We start from the raw sequence: 13,701 nt of genomic DNA, 5'->3' as shown, positions 1-13,701 counted from the left end.
ATATTCATCTAAAAAAACTTGTTTTATCTTACAATTGTACATTTTACATCCGCGGAAAGCCATTTAAAATACGATGCGAGAAAAAACTATTAAATAGTTATGATTTTATAATTATAATTTATAATTTTTCATTACCTTTACACAGTTGGCAGCCGAGTCGGATGTGGAGCTGAGAAGTTGATAATGCTCAAGCCCAAACCTTTTCAACAGTTGTTCGAAATATTCGTAGATGCTGCGGCCGGAAGCATCGGGTTTAGGCATCTAAACATAAGTAATTAATCAAATTATCATTTAGGTATTTGTGGTCATTCTAAATTTCTAAGAATTAATTTTAAACTTATACCTGTTCACAGGCGAGCAACAATTCTTTGGGACCTTCTGCATCGGTATAGTTTGCAGTTACTGAAAAATTAGTAATTCTTTTATATTATTCATAATAGTTTACTTTACTTTATTTAATTCAGGTTATGTAGCTGCTGCAGTTGTAATTGCATTAATAAATAATAATAGTTTATTTATTTTATTTAGGTTACCTGCAATGAAGTCGGTGTGGTGAACATTGCCGAAGTCAAAGGAAAGGTGCAAACCTGCGGAAACAAAGATAATATTGATTATAATTATTTGTTATTTAAAATAATTAAATATTAACATTTTTTCCGCAGGTGTGCACCTTTCCTTCGATTTCGGCAATGTACACACCCGCGGAAGTAAAGATAATTTAAATTAAGTATTTGTTATTTCTTTCAGATTTTGAAATTATTTAGTAATGTTTTAGTTTATAAATTATAATACTTAATAGTTAATAGTTATTAATACCTTTATTTTCTAAAATCTTCTTGAAGGATTCCATGTAATACTTGTGCTGCCCCTGCAGCCAGTTATGAAGCTGTTTGCTGGTGGGTGCATCCTGCTTGTTGCCTTTCTCAAGTAAACCGACCTGCTTGGCGATGAGATGGTCAAAGGCATTGCCATCCTTATCCTTAAAGCGAATTTTTTAAAGTTAGTATGTTTTTCAACCTATTTTTAAAAAATACACTATTCTAACTGACATGAAGATATATTTCGATTTTAGCAATCATTTTCAATTCATTTTGTTTAAAAAAATATAGGTATGAGACATTAGATAACAGCAAATATGATCAAAAATATTAAACATACATTTACCTTAAAGCGAAGGAAACTTTCATTATTAACCAGTTTTCCTGTTATGTGGCGCAGCGCTTCTAGGGCAGTGGTGTATATTTTGACTTCATGGATAACTTCAGCATCTGCCTGGGCCTGTTGAAACTTCCTCTGAAAGCTGGCCAGGTTCACTCCCTTCCTATACTCTTGGTAAACATCTCTGTGGTCATTGATCCAGTGATGGCGAAACCTCCTAAACAGGTAAGCAATTAATAATATTTTTTTTAGCAAAGCTACTCTATAATTCACCTTGTCCGTCAGTATATATTTTTAATCAATGTTTATGAATACTTAATACCAGTGTTCTGGAGCCGGAGCCGGGAGCCGGGAGCAGCAACATTTTTGGTGGAGCCGGAGCCGGATCCGGAGCCGTATTTTTTGTTAAAAACGGCTCCGGCTCCGGACTAGGTAAAAATGATTTTTTAAAGTAATATTATAATTTGGCAACGGTCTATTTCCATATAATAAACTGAAAAACTATTGTTACTTAACAAATAGACACACATCCTTCTACTTTTATATAGCTTTAATCAAATAAAAGCAAAATATTTTATATTATTTATCTTATTTTATCAAATTCAATAATGAAAAAAAATTGATATATTAATTTTAAGGTAGGAGCCGGAGCCGGAGCTGGAGCCGGAGCCGGGAGCCGTATTTCCAAATACGGCTCCCCGGAGCCGGAGCCGCATCAAAATTATACGGCTCCGGCACGTTAATACATCATGTTATTTTATGTCAACTTAATATTATTACCTAAGAAGGTTAGTTTCTTGCAGTATAAATTTCTCTCTTGCTTTTGGATCTGTGGGGCATTCTTTCACGTGGTATGTGTCATCCCAGGTATTGAAGTGACAGTATTTGCACCCCCGCCCCCACGGGGTCTTATGCTTACCCTTTCCAGGGTAGTTGGGGATCATGTAAGCATGATCTTCAAGCACTTTAACCAAGTAGACATAAACCTGAAGTAATTTTAATTTTATTAAACATTTTATTTAATAATCTCACACCTGTAACTCTTTTTTTAGTTGTGTTCCTTTGTTGACTTTTAGTTTTGGTTTCAAAAAGTGTCACTTTTGCCCCCCCCCCCCCTCTACATTTTATTATTATTTTTAGTATTTATGTTTGTACCTTATCACCATTACTATATGTTATCCTCTTCCCATCAAGGCGGTCATAGAGCGAGTGTGTGTCACCTTGTACTGTATCCACGCAGTCTAGGTAATCAATAGAACAGTTAATTTAATATATAGGTAAAGTAAAACAAACTAGTATTCTAGAAATTTATGTATTTACGGTTGAGATTGTATGGTTATTAATTATAAATATAATATAATGTATTTTATTTAAGTACAGACAAATAGACATCCTGTCAATTAAATTTTTAATGTTACTACCTATGTTATTGATATTAATTATACTAATTTAAGCTTACCTTTGATGAACATATGTTCCGAACTGTCACTGTTCATCTTGGGTTTATTCTTGGATCCTGCTTTACGGCCACCTCTCCCTTTTGGCTTTTCTCCAGCTGGGGATGACTGTGCTGAAGAAGGTGTGTCTCCAGCTGGTGTTGTAGGTGTGGCTGCGGCTTTAGGTGTGGCTGTTGTACTTGTAGGTGATGGAGACGGCGGCGGCGTTACGTTGAGTGGGCGCATTGGTGATGTATCTGGTGTTGTTTGTGAAGCTGGTTCTGGGCTTGCTGGTTTTGACCTTAAAATAATTAATTAATTAATTAATATTATTTTTCCCTTGCCCTCTGGAAAAAATATAAAAATTATTTGGCTACTTGTTTTTTTTACCTCGATTGGGGAGAAGGTTTGGGGGGTGAAGTTGGTTTTTCAGGTTCTGGGCTTGCAGGTTTTGACCTTAAAAAAATAGCCTATTATTTTAATTATTAATTAATATTATTTTTCCCTTGCCCTCTGGACAAAATATAAAAATTATTTGGCTACTTGTTTTTTTTACCTCGATTGGGGAGAAGGTTTGGGGGGTGAAGTTGTTTTTTCAGGTTCTGGGCTTGCAGGTTTTGACCTTAAAAAAATAGCCTATTATTTTAATTATTAATTAATATTATTTTTCCCTTGCCCTCTGGACAAAATAAAAAAAAAAAATTATTTGGCTACTTGTTTTTTTTACCTCGATTGGGGAGAAGACTCTTTTCTTCTTTTCTTCACCCTTGGAGGTGAACACAACTTTGTTATTATGCGCTTCCGTTGTGGATCAGCTATTTTTGACGCCACTGGAGTGCAACTGAAATTAAATAAATAAATAAATAAAGCATTTCAGTGTTTGTGTTTTGTTACAATTTTCTCTTGTTCTTTTTAGAACCCACCAAATTTACCAAATTTGGGATTATATTCTAAAAAAAAATGGCCTCTCTTGGTGTGTAGAGCACCAAGAGTTGCTGAACATGGAAGGAATTCGCCCCGGAGGATGGATTACTCAATGCGACCCAACCTAACCTGACCAAAAGTAAGTAAGGATATTTTTTTAACATTTACCTACCCTAAGATAAAAAGTTACTGTAAAAATACAAAGGAACCCACTACTTTTCATAATCCCCTTTATTATAATTTTATTAGGGGTATAAATATAAAATGAAAATATTATTATTACCTAATGGTATTAGGGTATAAATATAAAATGAAAATATTATTATTACCTAATGCTATCAATGGGGGTTATTTTTTTTGTGGGGGTCCCCAACCCCTCCTTTTCCTCCAACATTTCCGACACTGGAGTGCAACTGAAAATTAAATAAATAAATAACATTTACCTACCCTAAGATAAAAAGTTACTGTAAAAATACAAAGGAACCCACTACTTTTCATAATCCCATTTATTATAATTTTATTAGGGGTATGCATTTGAGCTTAATAGTAAATAAAAAGTAAAAATACGACGAAACCCACTAATTTTATAAGGGGTAGTTTCACGAAATGCATTTGAGCTTAATAAATAAAAAGTTACTGTAAAAATCCCATTTCTATAATTTTTTTAGCATGGGTAGATGCACTTCGTGAAACTACCCCTTTTAGTTTTTTTATAACATTATTAAATATAAAATGAAAATATTATTATTACCTAATGGTATCAATGGGGGTTATTTTTTTTTGGGGGGACCCCAAACCCTCCTTTTCCTCCAACATATCAAGTTCAACCTCATCCAAAAAATCGGATATGCTTGCATCGTCGATCTTACGTTCACGGAAACTACGCGTAACTGAAGAGTCAGGCATAGCTTGGACAACCTCACTGTCAATATTAATAACATCCGAAACATCGGACATGTTGTCATCATCGTCACCTATAACTTTATTAGAGTCAGGCTCAGCCATTCTCTAACGATGTTGTAACTGAACTAAAACTAAAATAAAAAGATTAATATTAATTATGACTTTATGACTTTAAGCCTAAGGTGGTGAAAATGGCCAGGTTACCGCTTACATTGGATGATTGGGGGAAGAAAAGGGTTAACAACTTAACAGTAACTCCACCCATAATTTTATTTTTTGGAATAGTAAGGGATAAAATAAACACACATAAAAGAAAGTGTGGGGGGGGGGGTATAATCCGTATCCAATTACTACGAGGGAAATCATGAGATGTGTTGGAAAATATTTATATGACATGTAAGACTAAGAATTCTCCTAATTTCCCCTTGAGGAGGGGGGAGGATTTGATGCTTAATCTGCAGAAGGGGTAATTTAACACTTAATTTACCCTCCGTAAAAGATTAAAGATTAAAAGATTAAAGATTATTTGAAACCTGCCCCACCCCCCTTTTTCAACACTTCTTATTTGAATATAATTATATGTAATCTTTTTTTCTCCACCCATCATAACGTAATGGTTAGGAGGAGGGGGGGGGGGGGAAACAACAAGATTTAATTTGGATTTAATACGATGAAATTTTAGTAAATAAATTAGCCGTTAGAGGCTGAATATTTCAAATTGTTTTTCAATTTATACTTAAGTTTCATCATTCATTGGTAAGAAAAGTTAAAAATTATATTTCAAGTTTTAGAAACCTATTTTTAAGAAAAGTTACATTTGAGATGAATAGAATTAAAAAAGTATTCGGTAATGTAGACAAACAAAATTGCTTCATAGTTACATATTGGAAGTTACATAACATTCATGGATTTTCAGCATTATTGTCAGCTTGCTGTCACTTTATGAAGGCTTTTTGGTCAATTATAGAATAGATTGATGATAATGATATGATGAATATCTGTATCATTTCATATCTTTTAAAAACAAAGTTTTAAACCAACGTTTTCTTTTTGGTTTGCTCAACAATTTTGGGGACTTGGGGAATTTTGGGACTTGGTTGCTTCATTAAGTTGAGTGTAAAAACGTTTCAACTATTAATTGTTATTTACAAAAGGGGTAATTTTGTGCATCATCATTGGGAGTGTACATCAATTTATCGGCCATTATAATATAAGGTTATAATTTATAAAGGTGTCATATATATAAACCTTTCTTAAAAGTTAAAAAAACTCTCTCCCGTCACCCAGCATTAGTGGAAAATTTTTATAAAGGAAAATTTAAATAAATAAAGGGATTATTCTTTGTATTTTTTTTTGGGGGGGGGGGTTATAATAAAGGTGTCATATATATATTATGGAAAATTTTTATAAAGGAAAATTTAAATAAATAAAGGGATTATTCTTTGTATTTTTTTTTGGGGGGGGGGGGGTTATATTCAAAATCTTCAACCCTTTCTTTTCATATAGCAACCCTTCTTAAATAGGGGAGGGGGGGGAGACTAGTGTAAAATAAACAGCCCATTGCCCTTCCCTTTTTTTTTGGGGGGGGGGGGACTATAAAGGTGTTACTTACATGTAAAACCCTTCCCCCACCCATATATGTTTGATGATATTGACCTCTAGGCTCTAAATGCGGATGCCACTTATTTTAAAGGGTATGTAAAGATAAAATTTTTTCATGCTATTAGACTATTAGTATTAACAAATTAAAAATCTTAACATTTTCTAAATAATAAATATCGAAGATTGATTTTACGGCATTAGGTTGGTTTATAAAGATAATTTACATTTTACATTTTACAAATTTGTAATTTAAAGTTAAATTGTAGGTTGGCGACGAACGAGAGATGGGCCAGCCAACTTCAAGTTACTTGGATACTAAGGGGAGAAGAAACGGCGGCGCAACCGCCGAAAACTGCCGAGAAAAGGCAAAATAAATTTCAGCGGCTTATCTGAAGGTAATGATGAAATTACATTTTTGCATACAACCCCTTTATTTTAATGGCTTTCTCTACCTTTTGAACACCTTTCTCTTTCTTTTAAATGCGTAATTATTTTTTATATACGCATAAAATAAACTTATAAAGTTAATTATTTTTTAATATTTGATTTTGCAGTGTTTTTATACTTATATTGTGAACGTTTTGAAATTGAATTATATCTGCATTTGCATTATGAAAAATACTAATTATTATTATTTATTACCTTAATAATTTATTTCAGTATAAATATCCGATTCCGAATATGAAATCTAGACCCAGCACGAAACGAAGGAGCCTGCGAATACTTGAACGACGTCAACGACTTGACCCAGGTATAATATATATTGAATTCTATTTATTTTTAGTTATTCCAAGTGTAATATAATGAATAAATAATCCTTATACTAAAGGATCTCGCTAACCGATGAACCGATCGGGTTCTCCTTTTTACCTTTTAATTTACCTTTTTAAAAGCGAAGCTTTTCTATAATTATGGTCGGTCCATCCGATTTAGAAAGCGTAGCAACTCTATAATCATTACCAGAATGTCCGTACGTCCATTTTAAACATGTTGATTTTTCGTCCGAGATAGTTAGCTTTTATTCGTTAATTTAGGCATGTTAGAATTGTCCTATCGATTTCAAACAAAGTGTTAATGTCCGTTTGTCCTACCGTTTCAGTGCTTCGCTTTTATGGATGTTGTCATCGTTGTTTTAAGTATAGCTACTCTTTAGTTTAATTATATTACTGTAAAGTTTAAACTTTAAAGTTAAACTGTCCGTTTGTATAAACTATAGGACTAAGTTAATAAATTTATTTAGTGTATAAGATTTAATTCATTAAGGTGTGGCTGTTGTAATACTTTAACACTCCTGCGTTTGTCCACTCTGACGTTTGGGACTCCTGCGTTTGTCCACTCCGACGTTTGGGACTCCTGCGTTTGTCCACTCCGACGTTTGGGACTTTGAAATAATAAATAAGATTTAATTTATTAAGGTGTGGCTGTTCCTCCTGTTGCTGTTGATGATGGCCATGGACGAGATGATCGGGTTGTTCAACCAAGAGGACAAGGTATTATATATAATCATATTTTTATTATTACCTATTCCAAGTCTTATATATCTTGTACATATTAACCTAACCTAACCTGTACAGAAATACTTAAAATTAATATTTTAATTTAACACTCCTGCGTTTGTCCACTCCGACGTTTGGGACTCCTGCGTTTGTCCAGTCCCCTTACTTTGAAATAATAAATAAGATTTAATTCATTAAGGTGTGGCTGCCGCTGTTCCTGTTGAACCCCAGCCTGATGGGCATCGTCGAGGCCATGGACGCCGTAATGTTCCAAGAGGACAAGGTATTATATATAATTGGGACTCCTGCGTTTGTCCAGTAACCTTACTTTGAAATAATAAATTCACCTTTTGGAATGAATTTAATCTGATTGCGTTGAGATATTTTATGATTTTGAAAAATTAACCATTTAAATTAATAGTAAATATCATACAGAATTGCTTACATGATTATTATAAAACAAGGATGAAAACATGCATAAAACAGAAGCTCCAAAAAAATGCGTCAAAAAATCTAAGCTGGATCTTTAATTAAAATGTATTTTTTTTGGCTCTTTAATTAAAATGTATTTTTTTTGGCTTTTATGGAACTAATTGTAATCTACAGAAGGGAAAATCACTGGGGATGTACATCGATCTATCGACCACCCTCCTGAGAGATTTTAATTTTAATTTTGATTTAATTTATTAAGGTCATGCTCAACAGGTTGTCCAGCAGATGGGGAACAACAACAATGTTGGTGTTGCTCCGGCTCCCCATCAAGCACCACAGCCCCCGCCCCCCCCTCAACAACAGCCCCCCCCTCAACAGCCGGACCCCCCTCAACAGCCCCCCCCCCCCAACAACCAGACCCCATTCCAAACCCCCCCCAACAGCCCCCCCCAAAGCAAGAACCTCGTCGTGACCGTGTCGTACCGGCTATTTTCAATTTGACAATAGGTGCGCACGCCACAGTCAATATTAACAATAATCAATTTGAATTCTATTTAAATTAATATTTATAATTTTGTAATATTATTTCATAATAGAATTCAAATTGATTATTGTTAATTTTGTAATATATATTATTATTGATTTTATTGTTAATTAATTTTCGTAAATTTGCAGATTTTTTAAAGGGGTAGTTTCACGAAATGCATTTAAACTTAATTTAGTGAACCGCATATTTTATCCTGGTTAAATGGTTAAACTACATTTATATGGCATATATTTGAAAAAATTTCAATTTTCTACCACATAGTTTTTAAAATGTCAAGACTTGAAAATCGTCTTTTTAAATTGCATATATCACAAAAAAGACAATTTTCAGGTCTTGATATTTTAAAAACTACGTGGTAGAAAATTGAATTCATTTCAAATATATGCCATATAAATGTAGTTTACCCATTTAACCAGGATAAAATATGCGGTTCACTAAATTAAGTTCAAATGCATTTCGTGAAACTACCCCTTTTCTTTAGTTTTAATTTTTTCATTTTCATTTAATTTTTTTTTCAATTTCATTGTTTCATTTTCATTTTTTAGTAGCAAATCTACTTTATATTTCTAAATGTAAATATGTCTGTCTGTTATTCAGAAATTAAATCAGTGAAGAATTTCTATACCATTGAGCGTCAAGTCTATTATTTACTTATATATCCCCTCCTAAATCGTTGTAAATAAGTAAATGTATCATTTTTCATGTTGTGTTTTACCATAGGTTAGGTTATATTGGGTATAGAATAGACCCCCATTACCAGGGCACCACAGGTTTACAGTCAATTTAATCTGTAGTGCTCCTTCTTGGTCCCTTCTGAGAATTTTTCATCTGTAAATATTTTTATTTCTACTTGTTTAGAACAAAATCGACGACTACTTTTTTGTTTCTTAAAATTATATTTCCAACAACTTTGATTGTATACATTAATACCATGCAATTGCAGATGATTTGATATTAACTTTTATTAAAAGAATAATGCCGTTGAAATTTTCAAATCTAATTTTTTTTTCGTTTTTCAATTTCATTGTTTCATTTTCATTTTGTATTTCATTCATTTCATATTCATATTCGTGATATTGTAAAAATAAATGTGATAAGAAACTCGAAATAATACACTTTTTTATTCATTCTTATGGTCGGTCCGTCCGATTTAGAAAGCGTAGCAACTCTATAATCATTACCAGAATGTCCGTACGTCCATTTTAAACATGTTGATTTTTCGTCCGAGATAGTTAGCTTTTATTCGTTAACGATGCAAGAAATAGCTATTGATAATTTTAAATACGTGGAACGCTTACCTAACCTACCTAAGTATATCAAATAACTATATCAAACGTCTCTCTTCCTTGGATACAAACGGCTGCGCCCCTAGCATTTAGAGGCTCTATATTCGAAGGGATATGAAAGGGCAGAAAAATAGCCTAAAACCATCTAAGGACCTATACGAAGCTGTACTGTAAAGGAGAACCATATAGGTTCAGTGGTTAGCGAGATCCTTAGCTACAGACAAACAGAGCTTACTTCTTTATAAGTTTATATTATAGGATAGATTCATACAATTATTAACCAAGTCTTTAATTTAATTTCATAAGATTAAAACCAGTTTTTTTAGCCCTGACGTGCCGTTTAACGATGCAAGAAATACTATAGCTATTGATAATTTTAAATTTATGTCTTCAAAGTTAAATAAAATAAGTACACAAATAATCACGGCAGAAACATAAGTATTTCGTAAACATATATTAATTAACGACCTAACTAAACTTTAACTATATCAAACGTCTCTCTAGCCTAAAACCATCTAAGGACCTATACGAAGCTGTACTGTAAAGGAGAACCATATAGGTTCAGTGGTTAGCGAGATCCTTAGCTACAGACAAACAGAGCTTACTTCTTTATATTATAGGATAGATTCATACAATTATTAACCAAGTCTCATCGCATTCGCAAGTCTTAGTAACAGACATTAAGAAATTCAAATTATAGAGCAGCATCGCAATTACAAATTAAATTAAATAAAAATAAGAAAATTATTTTTCATAGTTTTATTATTATAGCATATATATGTCAAGTTATTTATGTGGAATCTAACTAAATATTCACAGGAATACGATCTCAACTCAACGCAACATCAATCGATAATGATCACAGACTCATCAGAGTCATCACGGGTAGAGTTCGCGCTCGCGCCACCTTCGTGTTCCAGAACTTCCAGGATGGCGTCAATATCGTCATCATCGGAAGATGGATTTACATCGCCGGAGATATCGGGATATTCGTCTTCATCTGATGATAGATCTACTGTGCCATCTAAATTAATTGCACGGTCATAGACATCTAACGACTGGATAACGTCGTCACGGTAACCGTTGCATTTGGCTTCAAGTTGCTGCAGAACAAGTTCATTTTCTTCGCGTGTACGCTGAGAAGATGGAAGGGCTTGGTGAAGGAATTGGTATATACCAATTCCTTCACTAAATAGTCTGAGCGCCTCCATATTACGAACACTCTGAAACCCCGACCTGAAAAGCAGGTTACATATATCTTTAAAATATCTGTGTAGGACCTGATAATGGGCGAACCATCCAGGCATCAGGTCGGGGTATAAAGCCGGTTCTGGATCTGTGCAGGTAAGAGTACGGGGGAAGTAAGGAACCAAGTCATCCATCATCACGTTGCGCCTGCGGTCAACTCTGACTCTCTGTCCTTGTTCCGCCATAACGATAGCAAAAGTAAAACAATGCAACAAAATAAATACTAGAGAATGTAGAATGTAGATGATATGAATTTGTAGTACTGTAGTATATGTTCAAATGTTGTCACTTCAAAGGTCCGTAAGCAAATGAAATTTCAAGGAATCATTACCCCCTACAAATTTTTCTTTGTTGTTGGTTTCCAAGAAATTATTAAGATTTATAATATTCTAGATATCTTCAAATATGAAGTGTTGGGAATGGGATGTGTGAAATATTTTTAACAAGGATGACAATATCCATTTAAGCAAAACATTAACATAAATGCATAAGTATAATCAAAATTATAAGTAAGTATTCTGTCTATAAATTATATAAATACTAACATACTGACGTCTATAACCAACACAAATTATAGAAAAGCTTCACTAATTCCTAGTATTTTGAATTTTCCATATGTTTTGTTTTGTTATTTCTTGGGGGGGGGGGGGAACATTAACATAAATGCATAAGTATAATTATAAGTAAGTATTCTGTCTATAAATTATATAAAATAGTAATACTAACTGACGTCTATAACCAACACAAATTATAGAAAAGCTTCGCTAATTCCTATTTTCCATATGTTTTGAATTGTTAACTTATTTCTTGGGGTGGGGGGGGGAGGGGTCAATATTTGTATCGTAACGGTCAACCTTCAAATAGGGGAGGGGTGAGACTACACTAGTATAATAAATTATAATCTTACCCACTCCCCAAGTTAAAAATTAATCGTGACCCCCCCCCCCCCCCTCATATATATAAACATAGTGAAAATGAAATTATAAGAATCCTTGTTACTCTATAATTAAGGTATGTCCATACGTCCCTCCGTCCGAGTCTTTTTACGGAAATACACTATATTGTTATATATAGAAAAAGATTGTTATAAATGTTTTATCACGTATTTTACAATTTTTTTGTCCATTTTCACCGCTCATTATGAATATGGGCGGAGTGGTAATGCGCGCTCCCCCCCCCCCCCCAAAAAAGGGGGAAAAACATAAATATTAGGAGGGGATAGGACAGTGGACAATAATAATAATCTATATTCTATCTTTATATATTTAGAGGTGTAATTTGTAAAAATCTCAAAATTTTTAACATTTTCTCCATGTAACCCCCTAAAATTGGGGTTGGTGTTGTATGTAATAAATATTAGGAGGTAATAGGATATCTGTTTAGCTCCCCCCCCCCCAAAAAAAAAAAAGGGGGAAAAACATAAATATTAGGAGGGGATAGGACAGTTGACAATAATAATAATCAAAATGCTGAACTGATAAGAAATAAACAATTTTAAGTTTAGGCAAATTTAGGATTATGTAATTGTAAATTCAATTGTTTAAGTTTTAACGTTTTTCTATTAGCTTAATGCTTCAAAAGACAACCATACATTGTTCCAAATGGTCTATTTATTATTCATAATTTTAGAGCTTCGCTACTTATGTATGTTTTATTAGGTAGACATGTAAGAATTCTCCTAATTTCCCCTTTGAGGAGGGGGGGAGGATTTGATGCTTAATCTTTCATGTCCCACGGTCCACGGATAAAAAACAAATATATAATATCGTAACCAACCTGGTAATGGTATGGTAATAATTGGGATGGGGGGGGGGGGAGAAACAAGATTAAATTTGGATTTAATACGATGAAATTATAGTAAATAAATTAGCCGTTAGAGGGTAAATATTTCAAATTGTTCTTAAATTTATACTTTCATCATTAATTGGTAAGAAAAGTTAAAAATTATATTTCAAGTTTTAGAAACCTATTTTTAAGAAAAGTTACATTTGAGACGAATTGATTTCACAAAGTATTCGGTAATGTAGAAAACAAACAAAATTGCTTCAAAGTTACATATTGAAAGTTGGAATATAGGAATCTTCAGTGATACTATATTCTCTTTATAACACTTTATGAAGGCTTTTTGGCCAATTATATTATAGATTGATGATAATATCTGATAATATCATTTCATATGTTTTAAGTTTTAAAAACATTCTTTCGCAAGGAAGGGAAATTGAAATTTTTTTAAAAAGGGTCAACTAAATAACATGACACGGATATGAAGCAAAATTGTAAGTGAATTAGTTGGAAGACTCTAATTGCAATAAAACCTACTCTTTTTGAATAAAACAAATATACAAAGTTTTTACTTTTTAATTCGTTCGTTCTTTAAGACAGATAGCTATTTCTTTCATAGTTAAACGGCTCCTCGGGGCTTAAAAAACTGGTTTTAATAATCAAACGATTGTACATTTCTGTTCTGTCTATATATCATAGTTATCATTGAAAACCAAAGAATAAAATAATAGGATGTCTGTTAATCTCCACGGATAAAAAACAAATGAAAAAAATTATATTTGATTTGCAATAAAAACTACTCTTTTTCTGTTCTGTCTACTCTATATATGTCATAGTTATCATTGAAAACCAAAAAATAAAATAATAGGATGTCTGTTAATATCTCT

The 13,701-nt window shown here is 32.9% G+C and overlaps 1 protein-coding gene across 1 annotated transcript in view; it reads right to left on the bottom strand.

The window, feature by feature from the left end:
- The window catches only part of LOC145324592 (synaptogenesis protein syg-2-like), a 164,152-nt gene that overhangs the window by 38,438 nt on the left and 112,013 nt on the right, over positions 1–13,701 (bottom strand). The window lies entirely within an intron of this gene.

Source organism: Acartia tonsa, chromosome 7 (genome assembly GCF_053477335.1).
Source record: "Acartia tonsa isolate MP-2025a chromosome 7, ASM5347733v1, whole genome shotgun sequence".
Taxonomy (NCBI): Eukaryota; Metazoa; Arthropoda; class Copepoda; order Calanoida; family Acartiidae; genus Acartia; species Acartia tonsa.
This window is presented reverse-complemented; position numbering and strand designations above follow the sequence as displayed.